Raw genomic sequence first — 26875 nt, forward strand, 5'->3', positions numbered from 1 at the left:
CTTCTCTCGCGCTTGCCGCATACACGGCGCTGCCTCTCCTGCCCCCGGCCCTCGCACTGGACTGTCGCCCCCGGGCTCTCGAGGGAACCACGGAACCCTACGACTGAACGGCGCCGGGAACTGGGGGGAAACAGCTTCCGAAGTCGGGACGCGCAGGGGCGCCCTGGCAAAAAAAGCGGGCTTGCTTGCAAGTCACACTGCCCGGGGCGAGCCGAGGACCTGCCCCTTCTCTGCCCTGGCCTCGCTGTCCCCACCGGCACAGGGCGCTGGCCTGCGGGGCGTGGGTACCCCCATACCCACAGAGGTCCCGGCTGCAGTACGAACGATGTCCACCCTCATCCCCCTTCCGGGCTCAGTTACGCTCCCGTTCACGTCCCGAAGTCCAGCGTCGGGTGTGCACGGACGGCCGTGACCACAGCACTGAGGACCAGCGACGTGGATGTGAGGAAGCCACAGCTCCAGCAGCAGATGTCTACGGCAGGCCAGGCCGCCCCTCCCTGCAGGTCGACGTCTCAAACACCCGGCTCTCCGACGCCTCGCTCTGCCTTCAGCCTGCTGCTCCTACCCTCCCTCAAAACTGTAACTTATACCAAAGACGCACGGTAACAACGTAGCAGAGATAACTATTCAGACGACATTTCTCCAGGAGACTAAACCCCGGAGTTCAGCCTAACGTGCTGACTCAGCCTTTCCCCGCACGAGCTCCCTGCCAAGCCTACGCAGCTCATGGCAAAAGCGCCGAGTGTCGGGAAACATTAAACGACCACCTGGACGTCAGAACCTTTCTTAAAAAACACTTTTACACCAGAAGTGTGCTTTTTCATTTTGCCGTGTTTATGAGTGGAGAAACAATCCCTATCTCTTAGAACTGCGGGCTTCTGAGCACTGCCGAGCAAGCCGCGCTGGAAGGCAACGCAGACCGGTTATCCGCGGGTAAGCAGGAGCCCCTCGGCATCCTCCCTCAACGCTCAGGACGGGAGCCATCTACGTCCGTTCCGGCAAAGATGACAGGGGTGATCTGAGGGATCAGAGTTCTCAAACATCTCCCCACCTCTGAATACTCGGGTCGCGGCTTTCTGAGCCTGCCCTTGGCTGCCACCCAGCTTGGTCCCTGCGTTGACCGTTGAGAAAAGGCGGGCGGCTGTACTTCCGTCCGACTTTCCAGTGTGTTCTGTTCTTCCAAACGCCTGGCTCGTACTCGGTGGTGCCCCGCTCACTTTCTCTTTGTGTTTGTGTGTTTGTGTGTGTGGTGGGGAAGGGTCAAGACCAAAGGGGAGAAAAGGAGACATGTCAGTACAGAGGTGACAGAACCCCACATCCTGTGACGTCGGCGCGGGGCCGGCTCCCCATTGCGGCGCTGTGGTCCTAACAGACAGGACCGTGTGTTTCTGGAAGTGGCTGTGTCTGGAACCGCTCTCTGCACCCCGAAGGCCACGCCACGTCTGGGCGCAGGAAGGCGCTGTGAGGCAGGAAGACCACACGAGATGTTTTGGGGGCGCGCCGCCGGGCAGAAACGCGGTGGGCCAAACCGTTTCTCGACAGCCTCATGGAGATGCGAATCGCACACCACACGATTCAGCCGCTGGACCGTACGACTCCCCGGTTTCTGCTCCCTTCGCCGAGTTGTGGACCAGCACCGATCGGCCCGACCGGCCTTAGCTCCTTTTCACCAGTGACCGCAGCAGCCCCGACCCCCCCGGACGGTCACTGCCCGGTCCCGACCCCAAGCCCCGCTAGGCAACCACTAAGCTACAAGCCGCTGTGCACGTTGGACAGGCACTGGGCACGGACCACAGCGAGCACTAACTTCCGGTCTTACAGCCCATCACGGCATCCGCCCCCGCCGTCCCCAGGCCACCACGGCTCCTGCCACGTCAATGCACCCAGCGCCTCGACCTGCCGGCCGAGAGCACCCACGCTGGGCTCCTTCACATGTCCGGTCTCCCAGCAAGATGGGGGGCCAAACGCCCCAGCACGTGGCGGGGACGGTGCAATCCCGAAGCGAGGTCTGAGCAGCGTAAACACCACCCAACGCGACGCTCAGGGAAAAGAGGCCGCGTCGTGCGTTTACGGAGCGGGGACTTCCGGCTGTGGAAAGGGGGCGTTTCTCCCCGTGTGTCCCTCAGCTCGGAGCCACGTCCCCTTCGGCCGTCGAGAAAGTCGACGGCATCCTTCTCGGGAGCCGGCGTAGAGCCCCATGGCCTCCGTTCCCGTCTGCTCAGCTCATGTCCCGTTGACATTTTGAGACAGCAGCTCTCGCTACTTAGGCTTATCTTTAAAATGCAACTCACAAATGAGCGTCCGCACACTCTGGTGACCTCCCAGGGAGGCCAGGACGAGCGTGCGGATTGCACCAGGAACTCCCTACGGTCATACGGGATGCCACCACTGGAGGAAGGTAAGTAACGGGCTCCCAGGACCTATGAGCTCTATTTCTGCAACTGCTGAGCCTATAATGAACCAAAATAAATCACTTAAATATTTTTTTTTCACTAAATAATTTTTAAAAAACCTAACAGTCTCTGATACTAGGGCATCCCATCCTCCTGATGGCTTGGAGGACTAACCATGGCAAACCCAAGGGACGTAAAGGATCCCTATAAAGGCCTCCCTAGTCCACAAAAACTACAAAGAGCACAGGCAGTGTACCTGTAAGTAACAAGGAAAAAAAAGAAAGAAAAGTCTTCCATTGCATTAAAATGGACTATTCTGCAAATACTAGAAATAAACAATCTGATACGAAATTTAGAAAACATCATCCAAAAGAATGCACCCAACGTTTCAAATGTGAACCGCCGAGCAGGGCCATCGTTTCAAGCCGACGCCTACGCGGCCTCGAGCCCCCATGATGCCGTGGTGCAGCCCGGCTCCCTGATGGACAAGGCTCTGGAAGGCAGAAGCGAGTCTGTGAGCCTCGAAGGCTGACAGGTGACAACAGGGCCCCCTCCGGGCGGCTCCTCCCGGGACGAGTGCTTTATGTGCACGTTTGAGATGTTTCAAGCACGCAGACATCCCTTCCGTCGCCCACCTATCCTGTCAATCAACTACGTATCAGCCGAGAGAGGAATGCAGCTGCTCACAGTGGGGACGCACTGCGAGCCCGGGGAACACGGGTGGCTTCAGAGAGCGGCACCACCGGGCAAGGGCCGACTGCGGCTGTCTGAATCCAATGGCACGCGGCCCCTGCCCTTTAAGCCCTTCCTAACGGCCACCTGCTGACAGTCAGCACGGTGCGCTCACGGGCACAGGCAGCCAATGCGACCGGTCACACCACGCCGTGGCCGCTGGCTCAGGGACACCGACCGATCGACTCGGAGCACGGGGCAAACGCCTTTGACAAGGGCGGGTCTCGGAACTGACCGGCCCTGACCCGGAGAAGTTGCTCACGGGCCTCGTCTCCACGACTCCTAGTCAGGCAAAACTTCCCTGTGAATTTGTTGAAAACAGATTCCGCCGCCCTTGGAAGCCAGCCATCCTTCAGGATATTCTTAATTACGCGAATTGTGTTCATCTGAAGACGGAGCGGAGAAGCTGTTTCCGCGCACGGCTGGGTACGTGGTCCACCGAACGGCCGCGCGCGATCTCCTCGATTCAGAAGCCGCTGCCACGCGGGGGCTGTTTGCCCTGCAACCTCCTCTTCCAGCATGGAGGTTTAAACACAGGACTTCCATGTTCGGCACCCAGAAAACTGGAGGAAAATGAGGTGCCCAGACAAAGCTCACTTTGACGGATTACAACAGCCTTCAACACACACACACGAGGTTCGCGTCGCTGACTTACAAAGCCAACAGCTCCTTCAAGATGCCGCTCGCTTTCCACCACGACTTGGGGGAGGGGCCGTGCTGGGAAGCCGGGCGGGGCGAGGAGGCAGCGTGAGCCCCGACGCGGCCACTGTGGCCCGCAGGGGCGCGATCGCGTCTCAGAGGCGGCTAAGACACAGGAACCTGTCTCGACAGGCCGAGAACTCACGGCCGTCCCCTCGTGTCTGACAGCGGCCTCGCACCTCGGGGACGTTCTGCCGGGCTGAACCCCAGAGCCCCGCTGCACCCTGTGACGCTGCACCCGCACGGCGAGGGGTGTCTGTGTAACCCACGTGGGGGCCCCGTCGCTTTCTTAATACAGAAAACCGAAGTCGCCAAGTCTGGTCCTCAGCTGTGGCGGTGCTGAGCCGCCGCCTGCCCTGTCCCTGCTGCAGGACCCACCCCCTGACCCGGGGTGGCTGGCCCAAGCTCGGCCACACCCCCAGAAGCCCCCGGCTGCCCCACCCACAGCCCTGACGCCCACTGGCCTCCTCCTCCCCGTTAAAACACCGGGGCCTCCAACCGTGTCTCCTCGGGACCGAGGGCAGCCCACGGGGGCCGCTTCCGGGCTGTTAAAAATCCGCGTGCAGGAGCAGACACACTGAGGCGTGCACGCTCGCCCGGGGCACAGGGATGCTCACCACCTGCACGCACACCGCTGACCGGCAGGACCGAGGCACTCTGCACGCATGAACTTTCTCGCTGGCTGGAGCCCGTGTGCAACCCCGACCCCGGCGGAGCGGAGACAGGGTCGCTTTGGCCGCCACACACGTCACAGCCTGAGCCCGGCGACGTCCTGCCGTGCTGGTCCGGGTCCCCGGCTGTGCACACGCTCCACCTGACGGCCCGCACACGGCCACCGCGGTCGCTCGTCTGTGCTTCGGCCGGGGCCCCCCCGGGGGACAAAGAGCCACGACGCCCCTCGCGGGGGAGACAGACGTCTGTGTGACGTGGGCTCGTGGCAGGTGGGAGCCACGCGGCGTCGGCCGCGGCTTCACCGTGGACGCGTCCACGACACTCACACGCGGCACGGTGACCGTGAGCAGAGGCGCCCAGAAAACGGGGCTCCACATCCTCACTGGCTGGAAGAGTCCCGTGAGCAGAGACTCCGAGGAGCCTGACGCCGTCATTCCCCTGGGCGCGAAACTTCGCCAAGCCCCGGCCACCTCACGGAACGTGACCGCCGCGCATAACGAGGACCTGGGCTGGATGCGTGAATGCCGTGAAGACGGAGCCACCTGCGCTCGACCTAACAGAGGCCGCAGGCCATGCGACCGCACGCCCCCTGCAGGACGCGCCCCGCACAGCACGGGGCATCGGGTCACGTGACCTCGTCCCCGAAGTCGGAGCCGGCCGGCCCTGCGCCGCGAAGCGCCCTCTGCCCCCCCCGCCCTGCTCGGCAGCGGGAGCCGTTCGAACGCACACGGGCGGCCAGCAGACGGCCAGCTGCGGCCCACGAGGACGACGGGGCCGCCCAGGAGCGGCTCCGGGACGCGTCGCCGTTTTTCCGCGGAGAAATGCAGGGCAGAAACGCACCGTTCAGGGCAAGAATCGACCGCCGGTTAGGACGCGGCCGCTTCTCTCTCCTCCTGCTGCAGACCTCCTCTCGGACCAGATGCCGAAACGTTTCCAAGAAAGAGAATGAGCAAAAAAAAAAAAGATAAACAGAGGGCTTAAGGCAGAAACGTCTTCTGGCGTCTGAGCGAGCCTCGCAGGAAGCCACAGGGCCACACGGCTGCTGTCCCGGACGCCCGTCCTAGGCCAGACGCTGCGAGAACCAAGCTCGTCGAGCAAGGAGTCCCCCGGAAAAGGGAGCACACCCCCCCTAAACACACCAAGGGTCGCCAACCTGCAGTCACGCTTCTTATGCTAAACATCTTAACAGCACACGAAAAAAAAAATCACCTTCTTTTGTTTCGCTTAAAAAAATGAAAGTTGCATACTCTCCGTGGATTCTCCGTGGATTTTTCAGGAAAATAAAAAAAAGTAAAAGTCGCTCCACCCGTGAAGCCGGCCGCCATGCCGCAGGCGTGGGCATCTTCCAAATGCACGAAGGAGACGCGGTTGAGCTCAGCCGGGCTACGCAGACGCGGCGTCTGAACGTGCCTTCCTGACGAGCTCGAATGCGCCTTTCCGTCGCGTGCGTTCAGCCTGCTCGGGGACCGCTCCGCCACGGCATCCCGAGACGAGCCTGCAGGCTGGAAGGTGCCGGGCGGCGGCCCGTTTCCTCTCCAAAGCTGTCCAGTCACCGGGATCTACGGCGAATGTGATGACTCTCGAGATCGCCTCGCAAGGCGTCAGGATCCCAAACACACACCGCTTTCCGGACCCTGCCCGGCGCCGTATGGAATTTTTACCGCCACCACGAGAGGCAGGGCGAAGCCCCCGCTGCGCGACTGTGAAGATGGCGACAGCCACGGACAACCGGTCGGCTACGCTGTGCTGGGAGCAGCCGTGACCGGTTCTGCCCACGTCTCGGTGGGCAAGGACGACGGCTTCGTCCCTGTCGGAGCCAGCGGCCCGTGCGTGGGTGGTTCACAACAGCACGAAGACTAAAATGCGATAATTCCATTCCCACTCAAGGGATCTTTCCTGAGAAACATCAGTCTGCACACTGGAACAAAAATATACATGTATATGACAACCTGAAGTTACTGGATCTACTCCAATTTAACCCCGCAAATCATGCGTGAGGACAGGAACCGGCTGTCGCTGGCTCAAATAAGCCCGACCCCAAACAAGAGGATCGACTGGCCTCCAGCAGTCTTCGTGGCGCATTACGCGTGCTGCGCAGGCGGACGTGAGGGCAGGTACCCAGCACGAAGTCAGAGCAGGCGGCGAAGACCTGGGCACCTCGCCCCCGAGAGAGGGCGGAACCGTCCTGGGAACCTGGGGGCTGCCTATCCGACGTCGGTTCCCTAAGACACAGGAAGCCAGCGGGCAAGCAGCACCTCCACGGGGCGCGAAGGGTGTCCGGAGGGCGCTCTGTAGAGTTGAGCTGAGACGCTGCCCCGTGGCCGCATGGAGAGAAGTGACCTCTGGAGCCTCTCTCGGTCACACGGTGGGAGGCGCAGGTCGGACGCCCAGCCAGTTACGGAAATGTTCCTGTTTGTCCTCGAAAGCACGTCTTCCGCCTCGTGCCCCGCCCTGCGCACGGTTCCTCCATTACGGTATTTTCTCCGCCCTGTGCACACGCCCCTGCTCCCAACCTCACCCCACGCTCTGCGAAAGGTGGTAAGAGGCGGGTGTTGAGATGCGCGACGCCTTCACACGTCCAGGCAGCAGGACGGAAAGAAAAGTCTGACTCCTTCCTCGGTGGCTTCTAAGGCGTTGGGCACAGGTGACATTCCAGGTGCCTAAGGAGGGACAGACCTGCGACGTAGGGGTTCCCTCCCGAACACCTGACACTGGTTCTCTATCTGCCTGATGCCGACACATCTTACCGTAAGTTTCACTCCAGACAGAAACGGGGCTGGGCACCGCCGAGCCTGGTGGCAGAGTGACCCCAGAAACTATGAGACCTGCACATGAGGAAGCCCGGCCCGCCTCTGAGCTTAGAGCCCAGGTTTCTATTTTTATCTCCCTTACTATGTGTGAATTTGTAGGTCATCTGCTCGTCAGACGCAGCCGCTGGGCGTCCACACCAACCGGATGGAAGCCGAGGCCAGAAGCCGCTGAGGAATCGCTGAACTCGTGCACACGGGGCCACGGACCAGGAGCCGCAGAGGCGGGGGCTGGGCGACGTGGGGGGAGGGGATCGAAAGGGCACCACCTTCCCGGGAGGAGAAGGACGCATCCCTGGGACATCACGGACTCACGATACTGTGCTACGTCTCCGAACACACCGAGAGCGCAGACCTTAAAAGTTTCCATTGCAAGAACGAAAACTCGTTTAGCAACTGTGGGGACGGATGTTACGAAACCTACTGCGGAGATCATTCTGCAACGTGTGCATGTAGCAAGTCATGACGCATGTATCAAATCATGGCGCATGTAGCAAATCATGGCGCATGCAGCAAATCATGCCGCATGCAGCAAATCATGGCGCATGCAGCAAATCATGCCGCATGGAGCAAATCATGCCGCATGGAGCAAATCATGGCGCATGCAGCAAATCACTACCCTGCGCACCTAAAACCAATGCAACGCCCTGCGTCAATTACACCTCCATCCAGGAGAATTTTAAAGAGGGAAGCACTGGTCTGACCCTCTCCCTACACCCCACAAGCCTGTCTTTTCCCACATGTGGGGCCCAGAAGGACAAAAGCCGTGCTCTCCGAATGACTGTACCACACACAGATGCAAACAAGACCAACCACCGCGATTAATCATTACTACACAAGAGAAAAAGAAAATGGTTTTATAAGAGAGTTATTTCTGCAACTTGCCGGTGGCCCCAAGAGGCGACTCTTGGCTGATCTGCTCATTAACAAAGTCTAGCGGACACAGTGACCTCTAGACAAAGGCTTCCACGCCAACGCCTTTTTGAAAGCAGCTCCGAATCTGCTCGCTGTCCCCCATGGAGGTGGGGACGGAGACCCCCTCTACTCATCAACTGTTCTCTGCCTGTCCTGCCAGCAAGCAACAGCCCGTCCCCACCCCCAACATTTCAATGCCCCAAATAAAACCAGGGGAGCACGGGACGCGCAAACGAGGCCGTCGGACTCTGCGGGACACAGCTCCCGTCCCCTCGTGAGGGCAACGCTTTCTCTTTGCTACTCGGCCCGCTCGCCACCAGGCCCTGAGGGACGGCAGCAGGATTCACAGCAAGGTATAAAAGCCGGCCTGACGCGTGAGCCTCACACGCCGGGCACCACGCGGGTTGCAACGGACCCGCGAGCAACCGCCCGGTCCCCGCGGTCTCGGCATCCTCGTCAACGCGGGGAGGAAACCTCGGGCACGTTCTCTGCTGTCAAGAATCCGCGATCTCGCTGGTGAGAAGAAATAAAACACATGCTTACAAGAAGGAGCTGGCGAAAGGCCACCTGGAGGAAATAAAAAAAAAAAAAGGCACTAAGCTCATAATGGAAATCTAATAAAAAACAGATTTTTCCAGCACTAAATAAACGGTCTGTTTTTATTAGGCTGAGCGAGAGCAAAGAATGAGTAAAACTTGAAAAAGTTGGTAAATGACAAAGCAAATGACAAAAAGCCACAGGATTCCTGAGCGCTAGCCGAGACCCTTGCGGGTCCCTCTGACACAGCCCTCACCTCCCTCCGAGATACTACGCCCCACCCAACCCCAGCTGCTCTCTGACCTCTTGACCTCTTTCAAGGGGCAGGGCTGCCGGTTCCCTCCGAGCAGAGACAGTCATGTGAGGTGTGGCTCTCAAACCGCAAAGCGCCCGGAATCACCTGCAAACTGCCTGCGAGCCGGGCTTCCCGGCTCCCGCCCCGTGGGCCGGATAATTCCTGGGGGCGGGGGGGGAGCCGCAGGGGCTGTTTTGTGCATTATAAGACGTGTAGCATGCGTGACCCCGGGCTCCACCCACTAGATGCCGGCAGCGGCCTCAGCCATCGTTTGCTGGGACAGCCCAAACTGTCCCCAGACACTGCCGGACGTCCCCGGGGACACAGAGGCCACCCCGCACCCCTGCCCGAGTTGAGAACCACCGGACGAGCGTGGAACAGCGGCGGCTTCACACCCAACGAGCACCTGCCGCTTCCGACGGCCTCCCACAGAGCTCATCTTCCTGGATGCAACTGGCCGTGTGCAGTCCTGCCCGCTGGGGGCGCCCTCCCTCCTGGGGCGCCCTCCCGCCTGGGGGCGCCCCCCCTCCCTCACAAACCCCACTTCTTCCCTCCCCTGCCTCCGCGTAATTCGAATACACGTTTGCTCCCTTTGCCTTGCAAGGCCTCCCAACTAAGACAGGGCTCCCCCCACCCCCACCCCACACACACACAAGGATGTCGGACCTGACCTGGTTGCTTGCTCTGGACGACAGGGTGGTGGCGGCTGTGATGGGCAGAGGGTCTGAACGTGTCCACGTGACTTGGCGTGGCTTTTTCTCACAGTGGGTCGGAGAGGCACCACGATGTGCCCCAGGAACCCGCCGGCCTCGGAGTGGACGTGGCTCAGCCCTAAATCCAGCCCCAAACCCGACCGGGCCTGCCAGATCCCACCCCGCACAGCCCGGGGGAGCCAGCCGGCACGCTGACCCACAACCAAGGAGCACGTGCGTGTTTCAGAAAGCCTCGGAACTTGGGGGGAGGGGGGTGTCTGTCGCGCAACGTCGGGGGGCCAGAAAGCCGACCAACACGGTCCCAAAACGTTTCTGAACCGCGACGCTCATTCCCAAGTGGACATCACCGTGACTCTTCTGTCCCTATCCCGACTGCTCGTCCTCCGCAAGCCACCAATTCAGGCCCCATAAAGGCACTCGGGGTGTCTTCGAAGTTCTGGGGGCCGGGCCCCACCCGCTGCCTCTGCTACCGTGAGGATCCTTCCCACAGACGCCTGGGACTCGGAGGCGCTAAGCCCAGGGAATGGCTGTGGCCGGGTCCCCCAAACGCCCCCGACCGAGGAGGCTGTGGAAGAGGAGAGGGTCCAGACGTCTCCGAGCTGCACCAACGACCCCCCGTGTTCCTAAGACAGACTCCCTCAGGCTCAGAGACTCGGCGTGGCTGCGCCTCAGTGAAGGGGGTGCACCCAAGCCAAACGACCCCGTGGCACGCTGGCTTCTGGGTTATTCGAGAGACAATCAGGAAACATTAAATAAATATGCAAAGCCTGCAGATTCCGGAACAACAAACCAAGACAAACACAAACAAAAAGCATGGGCCTCTCCTTGAAGGCGATCGATACGGCGGGCAGCCTAACGGCCCCCAGGGATGTCCGGGTCCTCACCCCTGGCACCTGGGAAACGTGCCCTTCCGTGGCAAAGAGACTCGGCAGTGGTGGCGAGGTTAAGGATCTCGAGACGGGGACACACCCCAGTGTTATCCGGGGGGCCCGATGCCATCCGCACAAGCCCTTAAAAGTGGGGAAACTGTCCAGGCTGAGTCCAGAGGGAGAGGGGACGAGGCAGGGTGGCCCAGCGCTGGCTTCGCAGGTGGAGAAGGGGCCGCAAGCCAAGGCATGCGGACGGCCTCTGGACTGGGGGAAAAAACACCCAAGGAAACGGCTCTTCCCTGACAGCTCTGGGGAAGACGGGAGGTTCCAGCGACACCGTGAGACCCGCTTCATAAAACGTGAGACGACCCCGCAAACTGTTCAGGCCAGTACGTTAGTCTGGGGTCACCGGTCACAGCAACGAGAGACGAATACGGTCGCGTGTGAGATGCACCGACGTGACTTCGGCCTCACCCAGAAGCTCCCTGTTATAGGACAACGTCCCAGAGGGTCGTGGCCTGCGGAGGGCAGAGAAAGGCCACCCCCCGCCACCTCCCGCCTGACCGGAGAACGGTAAGAGTCGCCAGACCCCTCCTCGGGAAATCCAACCTTCCTACCTGTCCTCCCATGAAAGGGCCTTGCTAGACCCCACTCAAAAGAGCCGCCCAGGAAAGGGGTGCCCAGGTGCAGCTCTAAGTGACCACACAGCTCCCTACACTGATCTTTGCAGGAAAGGAAGAGACAAGTAAGGAGAAAGAGAAGGAAGATCAGCGTGTGCACCTCGACGTCCACCTTGACGCCTCTGGAGCCCAGCCTTCGCAGACTGCTCCCCGTTCCCACAAAACGTGTGCCGAGAATCTGAAAGGACACACGCTCCGACATGGGGGAGCCTCAAAACCGTTACGGCCAAGACGCCAGACGAGAAAGACCGCGGACCGTGCGGGTCCACTGATGAGAGACAGAGGGGGAGGCGAAGGCGGAGCAGCAGGGCAGACCGCTGGCCGCAGGGGCCGGGGGCGGCGGGGCCGGGGGCGGCGGGGCCGGGGGCGGCAGGGCTGCAATCGCAGCGGCTGCTCGGGTGTGGGCGTCCTTCTTGGGGGCGCGCAGGAATCAGACAGCGCCGATGGCTGCCCGCCTTTGTGACAATGCCTCACGAGTTCCGAATGATACACTGTAAACGAGCTGCAGGCTGTGTGCACAGGGTCTCGACGAAACTGTCACATTAAATAAAGACTAGGCAACAAAGAAACTACGGTGTCAGCCAACGGTGCCGTCGCTGAAAACGTTAGAACGTTTAACCACCTTGGGAAAGGAAGGAAGTCCGCTTGAGGACCCGGGACTCCCGCGTAGGGATCTGCTCCCGGCGTCCTGAGGAAAGATTCTGAAGGCAGAAGACCCCGAGGTCGAAAGCGAGCGAGACCCCGCGGTTCACGATCAAACGCGCAAAGATGCTTCTGCGGCGAGACTCGTTCACGGTAGTTCACGCTTCCTCTCGAAAATAAAAGTAGTCTCTTCCCCCACCCCCAATCACGGTCATAAGAAACGCTCCGGCCACGGCAGCATGTGCCCGCAGAGAGCTGCCAGCTGCTGCACCTTACACGACATTCCTGAAAAACAAACGAAAAATAAGATCCGTTTACTGGTTTTGAGGGGGGCGGGGAACACGTAACGTCCCAGGGAACCTGGCCACACGCAGGGAGCCGGACGCAGGGCCTGGGCCCCCGGCTGCCCCACCTGGGTGCAAGGAAGGCCGCCCCGTCGACGGGGTCACCACGGCTGCTGTTGTGCCGACCTCTGCCCCCGACCGACCCCAAACGATTCCCGGTGTCCGCCTCTGACGTGAAGAAGCCAGACCCAGAAGCCAGAAGGGAAATACAGACACATTTGACCGCACGCGAGGGCGATGCCTGGCGCTGAAAACCGCGATCGACAACACAAGGCGCGGAGGGGCGTCATGGGGACCGAAGGCCTCGCCGCGGCCGCGGGGCGTGGGCCGGCGGCGCCGGGCGCCCGAGGGAACCACGGTCCAGGCCCCGCCTCACACCCCCCGAAGCACGAATCCTGCCTGGACAAGCTCCGCGGGGCTCCGGCACCCGGTCCTTTGAGAACCCACTGCTACGGCCACGAACACGTTTCCGCAGCCCCGTGATGGCCAAACACAGAAACCAACCAAACGTCCAACCACGGCGTGAGCGGACGGACGGCCGCGTGTCCACGGACGGCGAAATCCCGCCAGCTCCAAGGAGGGACGCGTCACTGACACGGGCCACACGGCGAAGCCGCAGCTCGCCGTGTTCGGTCACAGAGCCAGGCTGAAGGAGGACCGCAGAGGATGGGGTCTCACGGGCACAGAACCCTACACAGGGCGGACTCGCCTACAGAACGACGCCGCGTGCTCGGCGCTTGCCTGGAGGCGGGGTGCGGGGAGGCAGGGAGACCGCGGAGAGGCGCCAGGAACCCCGTGACGGATGGAGACAAACCCCCCTCATCTTGACATGCGTATGTTTGCGAGAAGCACCACCATCGAACACACGAGAAAAGTAATTAAACTGCACGCTCTACATGTGTCCAGTTCACTGTACTTCGATGATGCCTTAACGAAGTTATTAAAAAGTACGGAAAGCTGCACACGCTACAGACAGCTACAGTTGCACACTGTCGACTGATAACACGGGCTACTCGGCAGAGGTGGAAGACAGAAGGCCACAGTGTTTAAATTCATGGAAATTATCAGATCGTCGTGTATTACCCTGGAAGCAAAGAACGAGCTTGGAACAGGCGAAGCATCAAGAAAAGGGGCCTGTTCACAGGAGAGATCTCGTCTGCGGAAAGGCAGGGGTGGGAGCGAGGCAGGCTGGTGGGGGGCGGGAGGCAGGCACCCCACTCTGCAGGGAGATGAGGAGCAGGGGAGGCGGGCTGCAGGCTGGTGGCCTGACCGCTCCGGGGAGTCAAGGGCAGATCGCCCAAGAAAACCAAACGCACACGGTATGGGGCGGGCACAGCCGTGCTGCTGGCCGAGGCCTGCACGCTTCGGGGGTGCACCTGCAAACCCTACGGGAGCCACGAGGCCTGTCGGCAGAATCACAGAAGCCACGCCCCCCAAACCACGTCCATGACAACCTGAGCGCTGGAGGCGGCCCCTCCTGTCTACAGAAGGTCGTCATTTTCAGCCTTTCTCTGGGGTCAAGACCTTCCTCTTTCCTTCTCAGTCCCTGGGGGACAGATTAAGTGGAAATGTGACTCTCCGGCCAGGTCCAGGGGGTGGCCGCAGCCTCCCCTGCCCACAGCACTGTGAGTTCTGTTTACTAGTAAGTGAACATGTCCAAAGGGCTCTCAAGTCGCTTCACAGTTAGCTCTCCAGGTCCTGTTTCTCCTTCGCTTTGGAAAAACCCCATCTCCCTGGACCGTAGGAAGACGGGCAGGAAGCCTGTCTATCCTTCTCTGTAAGCCCCAGGGTATTGATTGTCTGTCGGCCAAGCCACTTCACTCAGCCTTCTCTGAAGCTCTAAGTGCCTCATTCAAAACCACCATGAGATACAAAGCCACTGAGGCAGGGCACTACTGGCCTCTCGGGCTGGGTGACTGCTGGCCGGTGGAGCTGTCCCCAACCCCTAACCCCACACCTGGCAGCCTCTACCTGCTGGATGCCAGGAGCACCCCATCCCCATCTGTAAGAAGCAGAAACGTCTGCACACGTCCCCCAATGTCCCCTGGGGGTACAACTTCGCCCGGTGGAGGGGCCGACGAGCCAACATATATACGCGGCCAAGATCCAACTTTCTTAAAAGCCTAACGGTCAATCCCATGGAAGAAACAACGATAAGATTTCAAGCTGGAAGACAGGTGGACTCGTGAAGGTATGACTCCCCAGGGGGGCGGGGGCGTGTCCTAGTCTCTGGGGACCGGGCCCACCACGGACGACCGCCCCACCACTGACCTGACCCGGAGCTAACTTCTTCCCATGCGGTTCCACATCCAGGGCCTGCAGCCAACCCCGCCCTGTCCCGGTTTTACAGAAGAGGAAACTGAGGCCCGAGGCCTATTATCCTCACCTTCCACCCACCTCCCCACTCTCCCTGGGGGTCGGGGGGCTGGAGCACAGGCGGAGAAAGTCCACTGAATCAGCTGTCGCCATCCCGTTGACTCCACCGAGCCCAGATAAGCACGTTCTGAGCGAAGGGAAAGCGTACAGCACAGAGGAGAGCCGTGGCCGCAGAGGCTGGGAGGTGCCTGACGGCAGGTGACCACGCGTGACCTTCCCGGCCCCGAAAATGGAGCCTGGATGGTGAGTAAGGCTGACGGCTGGTTAAACTTACTAAAGATCACCGACCCGGACCCTGACAACGGCTGACTTGTACGATAAGTGATTCATACCTCAATGAAGTTTTTAGAAAATCTATCTAATCTTAAGCCGGATTTCCAGTTCTGATAAATGAAACACCACCAGCTGGCATCTGGAGCAACGGAACAGAAAGGCAAAGATCTTCCCCAAGCCCAAATGAAACAAAGTAACACACAGCTTAGAGACTGCCAACGCCAGCCTACAATGTCTCCATCCACCCGTGTATCCATCCACCGATGCGCCCATCCACCTCAACCTTCTGAAGCCACACAACTCCGAACGACACCTACTGCCCCACCCGTGGCGCGGGCAGACAGAAATTCCACGCCGGTGAACATCTGGGCCATCAGAAACCCAATCAGAAAAATGCATTTGTCGTCCAAATATAGAACAGTCAGTGGAAAAGCAAACACAACAGGAAAATGGAGAAGGCTGAACGTTTACTTTGAGATAGTGAGCTATGAATAATCGTGCCCAAACTTCCCTTAAAAAAAACGCCACGTAGGAAAAATGGGACCCCAAGCTCACCGGCCTATTGTTTCAGGCATATAATTGTGCGTGCGTGTGTGTGTGTGTGTGTGCGGTGTGAGGTAACATACACAGAAAACTCAAATTCACAAAAGACAGCTAATTCTGTGTGCCATTTTATATTTAAACACGAATGGAGAATAATGAAAACACCCAGCCTCTTGTTTGAACTAACTTTTCTGAAAACATACCTTGGATGGTCAAAATACTACGAAACATAACCAGAAATTATCTAACCATTAGGTAGATAGGAGCTGGATTGACTGAGATAAAAAATGAAATACATCTACAAGCTAATCTTATTCTATATTTAGTTTGAGTCAACTAAGTAACTAACCAGGGTTATATAATTTGGCTGGCTTCAAAGTCTCAATTATCAAGCTTCGCATACAATTATTTGAACTACAATTGATTTTTTATTTCTGCAAAAAAAAAAAAAAGAAGTAAAAAAGCAGCTAGCTCGTTTTAATAACCCAATCTTCCGAACGAGAAGTAAATGCCTTCTCTGATGTAAATTATGGAAATGGTACTTCAACAACGCCATAAACGAACTGGTTTTATATTCACTCAACGTTCAGTGCACTCACTGATTGTCTGGATGGCTTTTACCATGTGCCCCCCGCTGTCCCCGCCCCGCCCCAGCCCTACACACCTACACCTCAAATTCCCACAAATTATCCGCAGCTATCCACACTTCAGGGGTGCCGGAGAGGCACATCTGGGAAACAACCAATTTTGATGCAGGCTTCTGATAACGGCCCGGCCCGTCTCGCACGCACACCTGCTGGCAAACCATCAAAGGACAATTACAAACACTGTTGCTGGACAACCATCGTGGGAGGGTCCAGCCCAGGGCTGGAAGAGTCCTCCTATCTGCTGACCCGCTGGCCATGTGCAGTCAACAGCTGGGCCAGGCTCAAGTGCAAAGGCAGAAGTATTTTGTGTGATTTCCCGTCCTCCCACAAAGGGCCGGCCGGTGGCAGAGACGGTGAATTCCCAAAGACTCACATTGTAACTAAATTCGTTCCCCGGGTTTCCACAGACGGATCTCTAGAGTAGACGAAGGGCACGTAACACAATGACAAAAAGGATTCTACTTCCTGTTCCTCCTCCCTCTTTACAGAAGATGACTTCTAAATAGCACCATAAAGAGAAGTCTTTTTTTTTTCTTTAAGTAGGAAATAAATATTTGTAAACCAAAGGACGGACAACAAATGTCGAATGTCAAAGTATATCCTGACCAGCTTAATGACATGGAGAACTAAGTGATACGTAGTATCACTTAGAAACAAACAGTCCTTACCTTCATCTCATATACAAACTTATGTTGCAAATTCAATATTCGCAAAGGCAAAAATAGATGCGAACGAACGCCAGAAATCACACAAAGACCAAAGCCAACGTGCCCATCATTTCAACTCCAGAACTTTTATGTTTATTTACTCTCTATAACACCAGTAACACGGCACTGACTAAAATGACAGTTTTCTCTTTCGAAAGCCTCTAACGTGAAATGCTCACACCAAAAAAATATTTAATAACAGCCAGGATGGATGAAATATGTCTCTGGGTGAAAAAAAAAAGAGACAGGAAATAAACAGCCAGATTGAAGGCACCCAAAGGCTCATCACAACCCAATTCCTGCACCACATTTTTGACAAAAAGCTGGGTTCCAGAGAGCCCCAAGGGCACGCATCAATGAAAGCAGCTGACTTAGAAACAGAATTAAGTGATTATGAAAACACTGCCGAGTCATGAAATGCTTTTAAAAAGCACAGCGCTTTGCAGTTTCCTGAGCTGAGACACCATCCTCTGGTTCTGAAGTGGAGACATTGTTTCACCCTCCAGGACCTGCCAGAACCTCCCTGGTCCAAAACACGCACCTCTGTTCTTGCTCTCCCCCAAGTCCTACCACTGACAGCTGCACCTCTGGACTGACATCCAATCTTCAAGCTGGTAGATCTCTCGGATCCTTAGCGTGGACGTGCACACACGCACACACGCACACACACGCATACACACGTCCAGGGGCTTTAATATCACCCCCACTCCCCATCTCTGGGGACCTAATCAGTCGTCTCCAAAATGGTTTTTTTTTCATTGCAAATCCCTCTGTGAAAAAGTTTTAAGCACGTGCCGACCCCCGAGTCACGCCATTTACTTATCAACCATGTATCATATTCAACGCACGTCGTTCCGCATTTTTCACAGACCACGAAAGACAGACATTTCATAAATATCAGAGTAAAAACATAAGCGGGCGTTTTAGTTCCTTCCTGCGCTCTAACAGATCCCGCTGTGCACCTGCCAGAGGCCATGACACCTGCGCGAGAGGCCACCTGAGACAAGGCAGCTCTGTCGTCCCCTCGCCCCTCCCCCGAACACACAGTGTGGCGACAACGGCTTTAAAGGAGGTGTACTCAGAGTCCCGTGAAATGCACCAGGCATGACGCCCACGGCCCCCGCCCCTCGCTCTCATCTGGTCTGCAGGAGCTCCTGCCATGCCCTGGACACTGGAAATGACGAATTCGTGTTGCCATCGACTTCTCAAGCTGGGCGCACCTTGCTGTTCCTTCCGGCCGGGCTTTCTGCAGCGTGACCCCAGCTCAAACGGGCAGAGTCTCCCGTGTGTGTTAGACATACAAACCTAACACGGTGTTTTGTTTTGTTTTGTTTTTTCACAGTCAAATTAGGAGCCAAACTGTGTGTCCCAGACCAACCCGTGACTGTCAGGAACCAGCGACCACGGTTTCCAGGTACATGACGGTGACCATGACTTTGGCAACACACAGTGGGCATTGAAGCTGCATGGGATTAAAGCGCCTGTAAACTTGTTGGAAAAAGAACCTCAAGGCAGGGAGGGACCCACGTGCCATCCACACCGGGAACGAACCAAGTGACGAGGACGTTGATTCTGTGCTCTGCTGCTTTTCTCAAACGCAACATAAAAATCCGCCAACGCCTGGGACTTTCACAGGTGCTGCTTGCACGACGTGGCGTTCTAACGGCCCTGCCCCCACACGCACCGTACTGGCCCGCCTGTCCTCCTCAAACGGCCGTCACGACGACAAGGGAGGACCACCCGAGGAGCACGGCTCGCCTGGTCAAGACTCAGAATTCACCTCGGCGCACTGGAAACAGAAAGCGTGGCTTAGCTGTGCTTGGTTTTCCCCCAGTTCTTTCGACGACGCACATAGTCTGACCACGTTAAACCGTTACCACGCGTTTAATAAGACGGCATCGCGTGCGGTAAGCTCCTTTTTGCCCAAACGTCCATCTAACCTGGAGGTTCGAATGCGCCGAAACGTTTCCAGAACTGGACACGACCGATGCCCGCACACACGCAAAGGCTTGACAACGACGAGCCAGGGCCGCCAACGCGTCCAGCTGTCCGGACGGGCACAGCATCCTCTCGGCCTGGCTCCAGCAGCATGACGCCGGGCGTCCGGTTCTCAGTGAACTTGAGGACATCTTCAATTCCTTGGCCAGTGGGGTGGCGATCAGGCTGGGCCTGGGGGGGCGAGGAAGGACCCCACATGCTCCTGCCTCTGCACTCGGGCGGGGGGCAGGCGGCAAGCTGTCCCAGCGAGGGACGCACTCAGTGCTGGGCACCGGGGGTCACATGCTAGGTTCCAGGCTCAAGGGAACCTAGCAGAGAAAACTGTTTTTCTTTTCAGCATTCCAAGCTACATCCACCCTGATAGGAAAAAATGACAGGCATCCAAGGCAGCCTCTGTCCTCAGGAATAAACTCTGTGAGTGTTGCCGTGAGCACTGTTTGTGCTGATGTTACAGACTCTCGTGAGGCTGGGAAAGCAATGACATGCATGAGAATCACTCGCAGGCGCCCAGCGGCCCCAGTATCTTCTGAATTGCTGGGGTTTTTTGTTTGTTTTGCTGTCTTTCCAGAAAAACATGCCACGAACTTAGCAACGTTAGCTGAAATGTTGCTTATCTTAATCAAGGTGAACGCTACAGGTCAAAGCGTGAGGCAGAAGTAAACACAGGCAGGTGACCCACCCTTGTAGTTAAGGTAAAACCACCAGAATCTTTAACCGACGTTTACACAGTGTCTGTTGTCCAAATTAAAATCCTCCCCCGCGGGACCTGCGTGAGAGGCCTCGAGGTCAGCTCACCGACCCTTCCACGCCTTACGCGAAGACACGTACGGACGAAAGGTGTCACACACGCAGGCAGGGCACCCGACACAGGACACCGGGGGCCAAAACAGCAGGTCGAGGATGTGTGCGGAAAACACGCCCTTTCTCACGAGGTCACGAAAACCAACAAACTACGGCCCAGGGCAAAACGCAGAGGGCACCGGACAGAGAAGCCCAGCCGCGGGAATCCGTTTTATTTCCACGACACACGAGTGCAAAGAACCGCCGGGTATTTTTAGCCCATTTGGTATTCGAATGGTCATCCCACTGGGAGAAGTTCGCCACCGAGACTCCGGCTCTTGTTTTTTGAAACTGAAGACGTGACTCTCAACCTAGTGATACATTTTACACATCGAGTGTCTTGACGAGTTCCGAGACACGGCCCATTCCAACTCATGTGGCAGCAAGAATGGAGTGGCGGGGGTAGGCGGGCCCACCGTTGCCAGCCCCGGCGAGGCCCCTGCCGGTCTCCCACCACGCCTGCTTACAAATATTGGGAAAGTGACAAGTCGAGCTGTTCCTTGCTTTTGACGATACCCGCAGTGCGAGGGCAGCAGAGGGACCCAGGTAGAGCTTCTTCCTGAGTGGGGACCGTGAAAATCCGGGCAGGAGAGCTGAGCTGATGGGCGGTGGGGGAGGGGTTGGGGGAGGGGTGACTACAGAGGAACAAGCAGGGTGGGGGGGCACCACCGACAGCTCTGGGGTGCTGAGACTGCTCCGTGCCCCAAGTCCACAGCTGGTAACCGAATCTATGTGTGTGTTGAACAGCGGTTTAGAAAATAGAGAGAGGATACATGTGTGTACACGTGTGTACATACGTGCATGTACGTGTATACATGCACGGCAGCCTTGAAACCTAACTGAAGGGGGAGGAAAAGTTAGAGACCAGCGTAATGAATACAGAGACGTCTTCACACCCGACCCTGCCCTTGCAAGCAGGCTGCACGCGTGACCACGATCCCACCGCCTTCAACGCAAGGCTGAGAAATAAACGTCACCGTGTGTCCGTAAGAAAGCTCGCGCTCCGGAAGGCAACGACTCGCCCAAAGACGCGGTCGGCGCACGGAGAGCCGGCTGCAAAGCAGGTGCTGCTCATAGACATGTCACCTGCCCGGTGACCCCCGGGATCCAGAAGGCCACGCGCCCAGGCTGGGCTTGGCGTTCCTCCGCGGCTCACCAGGACACGCGGCAGTGGGTCACTCGGGATGGCCGGCAGGACCAGAGGGCTGGACGAGGAAAAGGCGGGTGTGCGCCCCGCCGCCCCAAACAGTTTGCTGGTTCGCGCCGTCCAAGGATGGGGCAGACGCTGCAGGGAGCTGCGTCCGGACTCTTCCCGGCAGCGGTGGCAACATCATCTGACTGCCTCGACCCTCGTCGGCCCCTGCAGGACGGTGGCATGACCCCGCATCCGGGTCAAGCAAGGACGCCTTGCTAGGGACGAAGAGGGTCCACGTAAACCCGAGCCCGGGGCTGCTCATGGCGTCCGCCCTGGTCAACGCCCTGGGCACCAAGACGCTGGCCGGAACCCAGACCTGGTGAGTCCGCGACACCATCAGCAGGACCCAGAGGAAGAGGTCAAAAAACAGGCCGCGAGGTGTCCCGGCCTCCGGAGCGCTCAAGCGCCCGGCGGGAGACAGACTTCCGGCAACCGGCAGCCTGGCCGGCCCTCCCCACGCCCTGCCAGCCTTGCCGTCGTCTGCAAGGCCCGGCCACTGCGTCCCACCTCGTCCGAACACTCACTGTCTCTATCCCAAAAACACACAGCGGAGCCTCGAGAACCGGCCATGCACCGTGGGTCCGCGTCTGCCCGCCCGACCCGCCTGGCCCCGGGCTGCAGGCCTCCCACTGTGGTCAGGGCTGGCGGCCCCACCTGCCCGACGGCGTTTGGGGCCAACCATCCTATGCAGGGGGGTGACCCCCCACACACACGCACACACAGACCAGCTACCTAGGGCTCCACCCTTCTCCTTCCCCAATCCGTGACATGCAAACGTGTCTCCAGACATTGCCAAATACCCCTGGCCTACAGGAAGCAAGATCGCCTGCCACAGAAAACCATTCGTCGACTGCAAGATGCTAGACTCCAACGTGGGAAATGCGACCCCCGACGCACAGCCGCCTGCTCCACTCCTCTCCCTCGCGAAGACCTCGCTCCCGCACCCCCTTCTCTCTCCCTGTCTAGCGAACCTGCCCATCATGCCCGGTCTCCACCTCCCATCCCATCCGCCCAGGACGAAGCAAAGGAAACAGTGCCCGTCTTCGTTTATGAGCGACGAAAGTCCCCTCCTCTGCTGGAAACACGTCCCGCTGCCATTTGCGAATGGCTTCCGGTCCCCGACGGCAACGACCTTCAATCAGGCAGTGGAAGCCTCGGGAACGTCTCAGGGCAGTGACAGCGTGCGTGCAGGACGGCCTGGAGGGGCGCTGGCAGCTCGGAACCCCGGCACCCCTACTCAAGCTCCCAAGCCACGGCGGGGGGTGGGGCCGACTCCTTAATGGCGACGTTTTTCCCTGGGGATTTTCAACCCTTTCTCAGGCGAGGCCCTCTTTGCCCTGTGCGCACGCACTGACTCTGCCGGTCCCTTCCCGCACGCGGCTCTTCTTTCGGTCTCCGTAGGTCCCATTCTGCCTGTGTGGCCGGTGCGGTGCCTTCCGTCGAACCCCCGAGGAAAGAATACAGAGCAGAGGGCCACGGAGGGCCAGACCCGAGGGAAAAGCTCACGTCCAGTGCCCGCTCCCGAGGCCAGGAACTTCCTTGACACTCAAAACAGTTACGGAAAAAAAAAAGTTGATCTTTCCAACTTAAAAAAAAAAATTATAATGTTTACAAAATGGCTACAGTCTTGCTTCCTGGTTGAAACTTTTTGTCAAAATGTCTTTGGTGGCGACAGATGAACAAGATCTCACGGGGCCCAGCGTAGGCTTCGCCCTTCGCCCTGACGGCGGAGAAAGGGGGGAACGGGAGACGTGGGGGCGCAGCCAGGACGGCCTGGCCTCACGGCAGAGCACCTGCAGCGCCCATCAGCCCCGGGGTGCCGCCAGGCAATGCCACAGGGGCAGAGCCCCGGGATGCGACGCCCCAGGGCCGGGCTGGGTGCTCTCCTGCCCACAGGTAGCTGAGACGAGGTGACGTGGCCGTGCTGGGCCTGGCCTCCCTCTGCGAGGACCCGTTTCCCACGCCTTGAAGACAACGCCACACGACCCAGGTGGTAAAGTCCTTTCAGACAGAAGTTGACAGGTCGCCCCGGAGCCGTGAGAGGAAGCCCCAGGGAGGACAGGTTGCACAAGGGTGATCCGGGAAGTCACCTCGCCGGCAGACACAGAATTGGGATTTTCCCCCATCCTCATTTACAAATAAAATTTCTAACCCATTGCTATAAAAAAAATACAAAAAAACTATGCAAAGGACACACAAACCGAAGAATAAAAATAACATCCTGACTCAGGGAACCGGTGTACAGGAAGTAGTGAGCGCTCGGCCAGTTTTTTGAAATAAAAAAAAAAACACACACTTTGACGATCGTGAAGTCTCACTCTGCTGGAAGGACTCCTTGTCAGCCTTCTAACACACTTACGATTTCACCTTCAGGGGGCCGGAGGAGCCCAGGTACCCCAAGCGAGGGTTGAAACGTATCGGACACAGTGGCCCTCACAATCGGCCACACGGAGCCGCGCTGATGGTCACATGTGGGGCTCTGAGCCCCTCATCGAATGCTCACCGCCCCCCACTCAGGCAGGCACGCCGGGGAACTGACCACGCCGCGTCACCTGTCCACTTCAGGTTAATCCACTCACTGAAATCACGTTCCCGGGTAAATCGCCGGCCGAAATGGGCCTTTCTTTTAAAAAGACCCACCTGTGATTTACTTCCAGCTGCTATGGCCTCTCCCCCCCCCCACAAGAGTCCACGGACTCTATTATTTTCTTTATTATCGAGTCATTGCAGAAACTACAGGGTGACAGCCTCCCACAGTACTTTCTGCAAGTCCTGCGCTATCCACCACGGTGGCCGCCAGCCCCGTGCATGCACCGAGTGCGTGCATCACGACGGGAGTCACTGCGGGAGCAGAACTGCTCACTTTACTGAATTCTTACTGCGCTAGAACCAAAACATGCTCACGTGGCCAGCGGCCACCACCCTGGACGAAAAAACTATGGAGGAAAACAATCGCTCCTCTGGGTTGACGTTTCCCGAGCCTGCTGGGACATGTCTGCACTTACACAAGAGTCCAGGGCAGGCCCTCTGAGGGTGTCTGTGAAGGTTAAAGAGCTTTTGTCTCCAAACGGGAAACTACACACGCAAGACAGCCAACAGGCAAACTGAGGCCGAGCGTCAGTCCAGAGCTGCGCTTGGGGATGACACCATCCTCCTTCCATGGCATGACGCGGTCAGTGTCCCCCGCTGCAGAAAGGAAATAATGCTCGTCCCACGGGCGTTGGCACCTGCAAACTCCTCAGGGCACAGCATTCAAGCAACATAGACACGATTATTCTATTTGCACAAGGACAAGAGCTAAAATTTGCAGGTGGCTTTACGGTTTTCAAAAACTTACACACAGTCTCCTTCCCGCCCCTCGCCGTCAGAAAATATCTCGACTCCAGTTCTCCTTTGAATCTTTCTTTACACACGGACAGATGGACGCTCAGAAAGGTGCAGGACGTCACGGCCGATGGTGGAGTGAGACCAGGGGGGACCCACTCGTTCAGGCCCGCTGGGGACTGCCGAGCGTCGCGCACTTGTGCGTTGGACTCACATTCCCCTCACCACTCGGCGCCCACGGAAACTGCCACAACAGCCCCGAAGGCAAACCCAAGACGCCTTCGCACACAAGACAGAACTGCGCCCCAAAAGATAAAGGGGAGATCCGACAGCAAACAAGACCCCACGCTTTTCCCAAACTTCCAGGAGGGTGAGTGGTGTGGGAGGCTCAGGGGTCCACGAGTGAAATTTAAAGTGCGTGCTGAAAATTCCTGGACTGGCCAAGCCTAGAGGACCTGGTGACACACCCTGCTCTTGGTGTGTGGGACCCCTCCGGGTCCCACTGTGCCCTGAGGGGCCCTACATTACTCCGCATGTCCCCTGGGCCTAGCGGAGTACCTGGGTATGTTTTTGAACGAATATTTACGCATCACGGATGAAAAGATCTCAGAATTTGAAACATTCCCTTTTAGGCATCTTCATAAAAAGGTGATTATCATCGTTATCATTTTGCCAACGGTTTCTTCTTTAAAACTAGGACCGGCAGAGCAAAAAATCAATGAGCCCGCCAAGGGGGCAAAGCAGTCGGGCCAATGAAACCCCAAAAGTCTCCACTTCTGTCCCACAGGTGGGCGCTCCCTTAAGAGCCAGAATCCCCTTGAGGGACGAGTGTAATAAGTGGGTGAAGTGATGAACTTCAACTTTTATCCCCAAATTAGTTACGGGGCCAAGAGGTTTTCCCCCCAAATCTGCAGGTCACCTGACACCCCGACGCGCTTTCAAATACAGGATCGTCTTAGCGTCTTCATGGTTCTACCCTCCACATTCTCCTTCCCCCAATCGCGTCTTTTCCAGAAGCGGCTAATTGCAAACTTTTCTTGCAAGGCTCAAGCGCCACCGGCGCCCCGCAGCCCCGCGGGGGACGCAGGCGCGGCGGCCCCCTCCCTCCCGGCCCGGAGTCCCGCCCCTTCGCGGCCAGGGTAAGCCGGGGACTCGGGCGGCGCGTCAGGAGCGAAAAACATCCAGAAGTCAGGTCGAGCCGCATGTGACAACGCCAGGCGGGACGGCCGCGGGTGCCACGGGCGCGGGCTCTCTGCGTCCCGGGGGCTCTGCGCCGCGGCCTCACCGCCGTGCCTAACTTTGCGGGATTTCCGACGCGGACGGCGGGGCGAAGGCGAGGCGGCGCGGGGCGGGACGCGAACCGTCCGGCCGCCCCGAATAGTCCCACGCCCGGCGGCCGCCGACCCCCGAAGGCGCAGCCCCACCGCACGCCGAGCCCCGGCGCCCCGCGGGGAGAGTCTCCGGGGAGCAGGGCCCGGGACGCGGGTCTGGGGTCACCCCGGCCCCGAGCCCGGGAGCAACAGGTCGGCACGCGCCCCGAACGCGCTCCGCGGGCCCCGCCCGACCACCCGCGCCCCCCGCCCGGCCGGGCCGCCCCCCAGCGCGGTCCCCTCCTCCCCGGGGCCGCGGGGCCCCCGACTTCCTGGACAGTTTGGGCGCCTCGGAAGCAGAGCGGCCGCGGGGCCGGGCCGCGCGCTGCGCCCCCCGCGCTGCCGCCGGGTCCGGGGATGAATGGGGCGCCCCTCCCCCACGGGGGCGCCCGCGGCGCCGCCGCTCGGTCCTGCGGGCCCGGGGGCGGCAGACAAAGGGGCCCGGGGACCAGCTGCGGCGCCTCCGCGAACTTACCGGCCGCCCCCCGCCCCCAAACAAAGGAGCCCCCCCCCCCGCCGGCGTTCGCCCGCCCCCCGCGCGCCGGCACTTTGGGGAGCGGCCACCTCAGGGTATTGTTCAGCCTGCAGGGAGCGCGCCGCACCCCAGCCCGAGCTGCGCGGACAGTTGGTGACCTGCCCCTCCGGCGCCCCGGCGGCGGGCGCCCCGAGCCGCCAGCCGGACCCCCACCCCGCCCCGCACCCCGGCCGGAGAAGTTTGCGCCCCCCGCCCCGCGCCGGCCGCCGGGGGCCCCGCGCGCTCACTCACCTCGCCGCCAGCGGGGCCACTTGCGGGGCGCCGGCGCGCCCGAGCGTCCCTGCGGCCGGCCGCGCCGAGCCGGGCCCGGCGCCCCGGAGCCGCCGCGCGCCGCCCCCGGGCCGCCCCGCCCGCCGCCGCCGAGTCCCGAGAGGCGCGCGCGCTGCAAAGTTTCGCTGCCGAATGGCGGCCGAGGGCGCTGCGGCGGCGGCGGCGGCGGGCGGGGGCGCTGGCGGCTCCTCGCTCCCGAGCGCGGGGACCGGGGGGCGGGGCGGCGGCGCGGGGCGGGGCGGCGGGAGGGCCCGGCCCGGGCGCGGACCTCCGCGGGGAGCGGCCGCCGCCAGCGCGCCGACCCCGGCCGCGAGCGCCGCGGGGGGCGCGGGGCACCTGGGGGGCCGGGCCGCGCCCCCTGCCCGGCGCCGCCCCTCCCCCCAGCGCCCCACGCCGCGGGAGGGGCGCCCGCGGGCCCTTCGGCCCCGCCCCTACGCCCTGGGGGGCCGCGTCCCAAACCCGCCCCTCCCCCGCAGAGCGTAGGGACACCAGGCCGGCC

General features: G+C 59.3%; 1 protein-coding gene across 2 annotated transcripts in view; it reads right to left on the reverse strand.

Moving 5' to 3' along the window:
• The window catches only part of TBL1X (transducin beta like 1 X-linked), a 136443-nt gene extending 109957 nt beyond the window's left edge, over positions 1–26486 (reverse strand). The window contains exon 1 of one of the 2 annotated variants that reach the window (XM_036235696.1): positions 26338–26486. The gene's annotated coding sequence lies outside the window, so the exon portion shown is untranslated. The remainder of the gene's footprint in view (positions 1–26337) is intronic. The other variant, XM_036235697.1, reaches the window with a different exon arrangement.
• Between the last annotated feature and the right edge of the window lie 389 nt (positions 26487–26875).

This window comes from Rousettus aegyptiacus, unplaced genomic scaffold, assembly GCF_014176215.1.
Source record: "Rousettus aegyptiacus isolate mRouAeg1 unplaced genomic scaffold, mRouAeg1.p scaffold_m13_p_19, whole genome shotgun sequence".
NCBI lineage: Eukaryota > Metazoa > Chordata > Mammalia > Chiroptera > Pteropodidae > Rousettus > Rousettus aegyptiacus.